Here is a 7,484-nt window from a genome sequence, read left to right as displayed (position 1 = left end):
AAAGGTTCACTTCATCCCTCTGATCAGTCCACCCTACTTGGATCACTTTATCCTTACCTGTCTCTACATAGCCTCCAACAAATAGCATGTCTTCGAGTGTGACCAACAAACTTTGTTTTCAAGTTATCGTCTTACTAAAACTTTGCTTTCCAAGTATAACTCAATTATAAGGGTTCTTTGCTTTTATTTTCAGATCCTATCTCTTTTATTTTGTTATATTGCCTCATACTCTCATGTTCCATATCAGCTTTATCCACTTCAGTCAAACTCTCTATAACCTCTGATTGGCTTCATTTATCTTATTATTCTTTTTTCAAGAGAATGCATTTATAGTTATTGGAGTTAATTAAGATCTTCATGCTTCAAGCTACGGGTGTGGGATATACACTGTAGATCTGAAGCAGGAAAATTCAGATTGTTTTCGTTTTATAGTCCAAGATTACAGCACACATATTCTGATAGGTATTGCCAAATACTGTTTATAATTTGTGTTTATTGTATATTATCATTACTCCCTGTATATAAAAGCTATCTGCACTGCTCTTCAGTACTCTCAAACTCCTGGAACCAACAATTCCAGTCTTTTTGTGATACAATCTTTCCAGTTTAAAAAGTACTTAGAAATGTCACTCAAAATCTTTTATAATTCTATATTGAATCCTGGCAAGTATATCAATGTTGTTTCAGATCTTCGGTTCTAAAGCCAATTTAAGCTCTCATGATGCCAACTTGCAATATCAAAACCATTCTGAAGTGTTTAGGAATTTGCATCATACATTAATAAAGGAATCTGCATCACTTTAGTATTTATGCTATAGTTTGCTACAGAGTAAAATGCTCAATGCAAAACCTGCTGCTAACCACCACCATCATGACAGACAAGAAGTATCCCCCTTACAAACATGATTCCCAATGAAACTTTTGCCCTTTCACCAAACACTGTCTTTCCCTAAGCCCACTATCACTGACTTCACCTCCCATCCCATTTCAGTGTCATTCTTCTGACATCCAGTACCCACACCACTACATTCTAAATCACTTTAATCCTCCTCACCCCACCATCTGGATCATACTGCACCATTGAATCCAAGAAGACTCATTGTTGTAACCTGTGTGACACTGCCTGAGGACCGGAGACACACTTAAAGGCTGGTTGATTCACTGTTTAATCTGGGGTGATCCACTGTTGTAGCTGGTGTGACTCACTGTTGAAGCTGGGGTGATCCACTGTTGTAGCTGGTGTGATTCACTGTTTAAGCTGGGGTGATCCACTGTTGTAGCTGGTGTGACTCACTGTTTAAGCTGGGGTGATCCACTGTTGTAGCTGGTGTGATTCACTGTTTAAGCTGGGGTGATCCACTGTTGTAACTGGCGTGACTCACTGTTGAGGGACAGGTGACTCACTATGGAAGGCCAGATGACTCACTGTTGAACACCGTTTGACAGATGAAGCCAAAGGTGAATTACTGTTGTATAGCTGTAACTCATCAATGAGTGACCCAGTGTTGAACGCCGGTGACTCAATGTTGCAACCGGTCGACTCTCTATTTATGGCCCCGTGACTCAACTCACTATTTAAGGCCACGTGACTCAACTCATTTTATGGCCCCGTGACTCAACTCACTATTTAAGGACACGTGACTCAACTCCCTATTTAGAGCCACGTGCCTCAACTCTCGATTTAAGGCCACGTGACTAAACACACGATTCAAGGCCACGTGACTCACTCTTGAAGGCCGGGTGACTCAAATTACTGAACGCCACGTGACTCACTCATGAAGGCCGTGGGGACTCCCTCTTGAAGACCGGGTTGACTCACTCACTCACTATTCAGACCTTAGGTGACTCACCGCTGGATGACTCATTGTTGAAGGCCGGGTGACTCAAATGACTGAACGCCACGTGACTCACTCATGAAGGCCGTGGGGACTCACTCTTGAAGACCTGGTTGACTCACTCACTCACTATTCAGACCTTAGGTGACTCACCGCTGGATGACTCATTGTTGAAGGCCGGGTGACTCAAATGACTGAACGCCACGTGACTCACTCATGAAGGCCGTGGTGACTCCCTCTTCAAGACCGGGTTGACTCACTCACTCACTATTCAGACCTTAGGTGACTCACGGCTGGATGACTCATTGTTGAAGGCCTGGTGACTCGCTGCTAAAGTCCGGGTGACTCAGTGCCGAAAGCTGGCAGCGCCAGGAGGGTGATGATCCCGCTAATATTGATCGTTTGTGCCTCGGGCAATGCGGCCCAGTCTTGCCTGCCCCACACACACACACACACACACACCAACCGAAGGTTATAATCCAGAGCAGCTTTGACACATGGCACATCAAATTCGACCCGAGTAAATACAACGACGATGAGGCACAGTTAAAAAGAATTTTTTTGGGCGACCTCCGTAATGGAGGCGATAACCTGCAGGGTTGACGGCGGGAGGCAATAACCTACCTGAAGGAGGCTTGACGGCGGGAGGGACGCGTCTTCGGAAGTCGACTTCGATCTTAAACCGCCACCACACCACAGTTTTTAGGAGACTCGTAAAGGAAACATAATGTCCGCTGGTAAATATTAGAATGACATTTACGCATTTAGTTCAAGGAATATTCAGGAAACTATTGACATCCAAATGTCGAAGAGTAGAATATACTGACGGTTTTTTTTATTCTTGCCATCGTATATGTAAAGCACAGTGATTTAAATGAGAAAGGTCTCGAGAAGGCGAACGAAGAGTTACCGGAATTAAGAGAGTCGAGTTACAGGAAATGGTTGGATGTCTAGGATTTGCCCATCACGGATAACAGATGAGTAAGGGGTGACCTGCTCACAACAATATATATATCTTTCTTTTTTTTTAAAGCAGTCTGGTGACTTGGAGAAAGAACAGCTCCTTGACAGATGCACAGACACAACCACCCAAGATCACAACATGAAATTGAGCAAAAAAACTTGTCAGAAAAGACTTTTGGAGTATAACAAAGACACAACCACCCAAGATCACCACATGAAATTGAGCAAGAAACCTTGTCAGAAAAGACTTTTGGAATATAACAAAGACATCAAGCCAAGATCACAACATGAAATTGAGCAAGAAACCTTGTCAGAAAAGACTTTTGGAATATAACAAAGACATCAAGCCAAGATCACAACATGAAACTGAGCAAGAAACTTGTCAGATAAGACTTTTGGAGTATGACCGTTGTGAAATTATGAATGTGGACGACACACACACACACACACACACACACACACACACACCACACACACAGGTACACAAAACTGTATGATAACAGAGACTGTACGGGGCGGTCCCCCACGAGTGTGGAACTCCCATCTCCGTACAGGACAGAGAGATCATTACACCCCCGTCATACTCGAGTACAAACAAATGTCTGTTGTTACGAACGAACAAAAATTACCCACATACAAATTTGTATACAAGATAAGCTCTAATCAAACATTCACAAAGGCACCCCATAATACACACACACACATACACACACACAGGTACTTCGCACACAAACAACACACACATACACAAAGGCGCCTTTGTTCACGCACAAACACGCACGCACACACACACACACACACACACACACACACACACACACATAAAGGCGCCTTCGTACACACATACACACACACCGGCACACATAAATCTCAGCCAGTCCATTGCAAGGTCGTGACGTCATCCGGACCCTCCTGACGTCATCGCCTCACCTTCGCTGTCCTAACTTTACCATACTTCACGTGCGCGAGGTCAGCACGTGGCGACTTCACCCACGTGTCCACGAACGTGACCAGAAGGATGGTTAGAGAGAAGATGGGCCGAAGGAATGAGCTTGTTAGAGTCACTGGTGAGGTAAATGTGAGGTGACACACGTCAAGCAACGTGAGGTCACACGTCAAGCAACGTGAGGTCATAGGCAAAAAAGATAATCGAAGATGCAACTGGTCAAGCAAGCAAGCAAGGATGAACTCATTAAGAAGCAACAGCTAGGCCACTGGTGAAGCAACAGCTAGGCCACTGGTGAAGCAACAGCTAGGCCACTTGTAAAGCAAGGGCTAAGCCACTGGTAAAGTAAGGGCTAAACCACTGGAGAAGTAAGGGCTAAGCCACTGGAGAAGCAAGGGCTAAACCACTGGTGAAGCAAGGGCTAAGCCACTGGTGAAGCAAGGGCTAAACCACTGGTGAAGCAAGGGCTAAACCACTGGTGAAGCAAGGGCTAAACGACTGGTGAAGTAAGGGCTGAGCCAGCGTCGAAGCAAGGGCTAAGTCAGCGGTGAAGCAAGAACTCCGCCTCCGGTGAAGCAAGGGCGAAGGGCCAGTAAAAACGCCAGGTTGAAGGCGCTGCTGAGGCGAGATGAGGGACCGGTGGGACACGAGCGAAGGGATACCTGGCAAACCACATCTACGATGTATGTGTGCGTGTGTGTGTGTGTGTATGTGTGCGTGTGTGTGTGTGTGTGTGTGTGTGTGTGTGTGTGTGTGTGTGTGTGTGTGTGTGTGTGGTGGGATGAAGAGGCGTGGACCCAGGCTGGGGTCTCTGGTGAAGCAAGCAAGCGTGGCGCGCTCTACAGTGGCGCGGTGTCCCTCGGCCACACTCTGTGCTGGTGACGAAGGGGGGTCCGACGGCACTGTGGTTAACACTCTACTATGGATTGGAGAGGAACAAAAACTTCGTGTCGGGACACCATGTTGTGACACACCAGCCAAGCATCCAGGTCATGTGGCTGCCACAGGACCTGGCAGTCCTTGTAAGTCTCCTCAAGGATCTCCTCCACTCCGTCCCTGGTCCTTCTCGTGGTGCTCTTCTTCCTCCACGTCTCTCTCATATATTTCCCATCTCTTCTGGGCTACCACCATTCCAAGACGGTCCGAGGCTCCGCTCACTCGAGATGCCTCTCTCTCTGCCTCTCTCTCTCTCTCTCTCTCTCTCTCTCTCTCTCTCTCTCTCTCTCTCTCTCTCTCTCTCTCTCTCGTCCTGTCTTCTCCTGTCCTACGACAACGTGTGTCCAGTTCGTGGCGTCGTCCTACTCTGACGTCCAGACCTCCTGAAGGAGGAGGAGAAGGAGGAGGGAGAAAATCTTGCGAGGGGACATGGTGGAACATCGGGAGCGGCGGTATACCAGGTCAACAGCCGACGTGTTTGATCGCGTACCACAACATATTGACTTGTTGACTACCGCGGGAGAGGAGGGGAGAAAGGGGAGGGATTTCTTGCCTTTCTCCCTCAGTGAGGGGAGGGACAGGGGAGGGGAGGGAGTGGGGAGGAGGGGGAACCTCAGGACAAAACGCAAGCACGTGTAGAGTACAAATCCTCATGTGGCTACAACGGGCGCGGGAGTATATATTGTGAGTGGCATGGCCCAGCCGCTACTCTAGCGGGTCGGTTGCAGTGCGCGTGAGGAGGGGCGGCGGTGGTGAGGAGGAGGAGGAGGAGGAGCCTTCGCTCCCTCAACACTCCACACCTCGCCTCCCGCTCAAACCCCCCCCCCCCCCTATACTCCCTGGGTGGCGAACCAGCACCTAGCAACAGCGGGTCGCCTCAACTCTCGCCCCCTTCAGGTGAGTGTGTCATCTTCCTATGTGTGTCGTGTACCACAGAGCGTACCTATGGCCCGAGGAGGGAGGGTGGAGGGAAGGGAGGGAGGTGGAGGGAAGGGAAGGGGAGTAATATTCCTGTGCAGCGGCTCCTGACGCGCGCATGGAAACGATGCCTTAATTCTCGTCACCTTTGTCTGCAGGTCAGGGCAAAGGGGGGGTCGGTGTCAACTGAGAGAGGGGGACCTTCCTAAACGGGTCAGATCAAGGGGATCAACTGAGAGAGAGAGAGAGAGAGAGAGAGAGAGAGAGAGAGAGAGAGAGAGAGAGAGAGAGAGAGAGAGAGAGAGAGAGACGACCCCCTCCCTCAACATGCCAGGTCAGTGGGGTCACAAGGGAGAGACCTTCCTTTACAGGTCAAGGCCAAGGGGGCACAACTGTGAGAGAAACAGACCCTCTTCCTCAACAGGCTAGGTCAGGGAGCCACCTAAACGGACCCCTCAGAAGGCCAGGTCAAGGTCGTCTGAGGAGGACGTTTCTCAGCTGACCAGACAGACCAAGGGTCAACTAACAGACCTTTTTTTTTAACTCCCGCCACAGGCTATCTGAGGGGAATCTCCCTCAGCAGGTCAGGGGTCAACTGAGGTGGGACCATCCTCAGCAGGTCACGCCAGGGGTCCACTGAGGGGGACCATCCTCAGCAGGTCAGACCAGGGGTCTACTGAGGGGGGACCATCCTCAGCAGGTCAGACCAGGGGTCCACTGAGGGGGACCATCCTCAGCAGGTCAGACCAGGGGTCCACTGAGGGGGACCATCCTCAGCAGGTCAGACCAGGGGTCCACTGACGGGGACCATCCTCAGCAGGTCAGACCAGGGGTCTACTGAGGTGGGACCATCCTCAGCAGGTCACGCCAGGGGTCCACTGAGGGGGGACCATCCTCAGCAGGTTAGACCAGGGGTCCACTGAGGGGGACCATCCTCAGCAGGTCAGGTCAGGGGTCCACTGAGGGGGACCATCCTCAGCAGGTCAGACCAGGGGTCCACTGAGGTGGGACCATCCTCAGCAGGTCAGACCAGGGGTCCACTGAGGGGGACCATCCTCAGCAGGTCACGCCAGGGGTCCACTGAGGGGGACCATCCTCAGCAGGTCACGCCAGGGGTCAGCACCTCATCCATTCCACTCCGTCGTTCTGGCTTACGTAATACTTTCTCTTTATGATCGTTGACCTGTGTGCGTCGTCGGCGTCATATGACGCGTGTGTGCGTCGTCGGCGTCATATGACGTGTGTGTGCGTCTTCGGCGTCATATGGCGCGTGTGTGCGTCGTCGGCGTCATATGACGTGTGTGTGCGTCGTCGGCGTCATATGACGTGTGTGTGCGTCGTCGGCGTCATATGACGTGTGTGTGCGTCGTCGGCGTCATATGACGTGTGTGTGCGTCTTCGGCGTCATATGACGCGTGTGTGCGTCGTCGGCGTCATATGACGTGTGTGTGCGTCTTCGGCGTCATATGACGCGTGTGTGCGTCGTCGGCGTCATATGACGCGTGTGTGCGTCGTCGGCGTCATATGACACGTGTGTGCGTCGTCGGCGTCATATGACGCGTGTGTGCGTCTTCGGCGTCATATGACGCGTGTCTTCACTTTGTGGAGAAGGGGAATTTTCCCAGAGGCCCTGGTTCGGAGAATTTCTCAGGGGGCGAGGGGGAAGTTTCCCCAGAGGTGGGGTGAGGGGAAGTTTCCCCAGAGGTGGGTGAGGGTAAGGTCCCTAGGTTGATGAGTGGAAGTTCCCCAAAAGGTGGATGAGGGGGAAAGTTCTCCATGAGTGTGGGAGGGAAAGTTCCCATGGAGAGTGTAAGGGGGGAGAGAGAGGGAGGGAAAGGAAATTTCCCCAAAAGTGGATGAGGTGGGAAAGTTTCCCCAGGGGGTGG

The sequence above is a fragment of the Panulirus ornatus genome, chromosome 47 (genome assembly GCF_036320965.1).
Source record: "Panulirus ornatus isolate Po-2019 chromosome 47, ASM3632096v1, whole genome shotgun sequence".
Lineage (NCBI taxonomy): Eukaryota > Metazoa > Arthropoda > Malacostraca > Decapoda > Palinuridae > Panulirus > Panulirus ornatus.
This window is presented reverse-complemented; position numbering follows the sequence as displayed.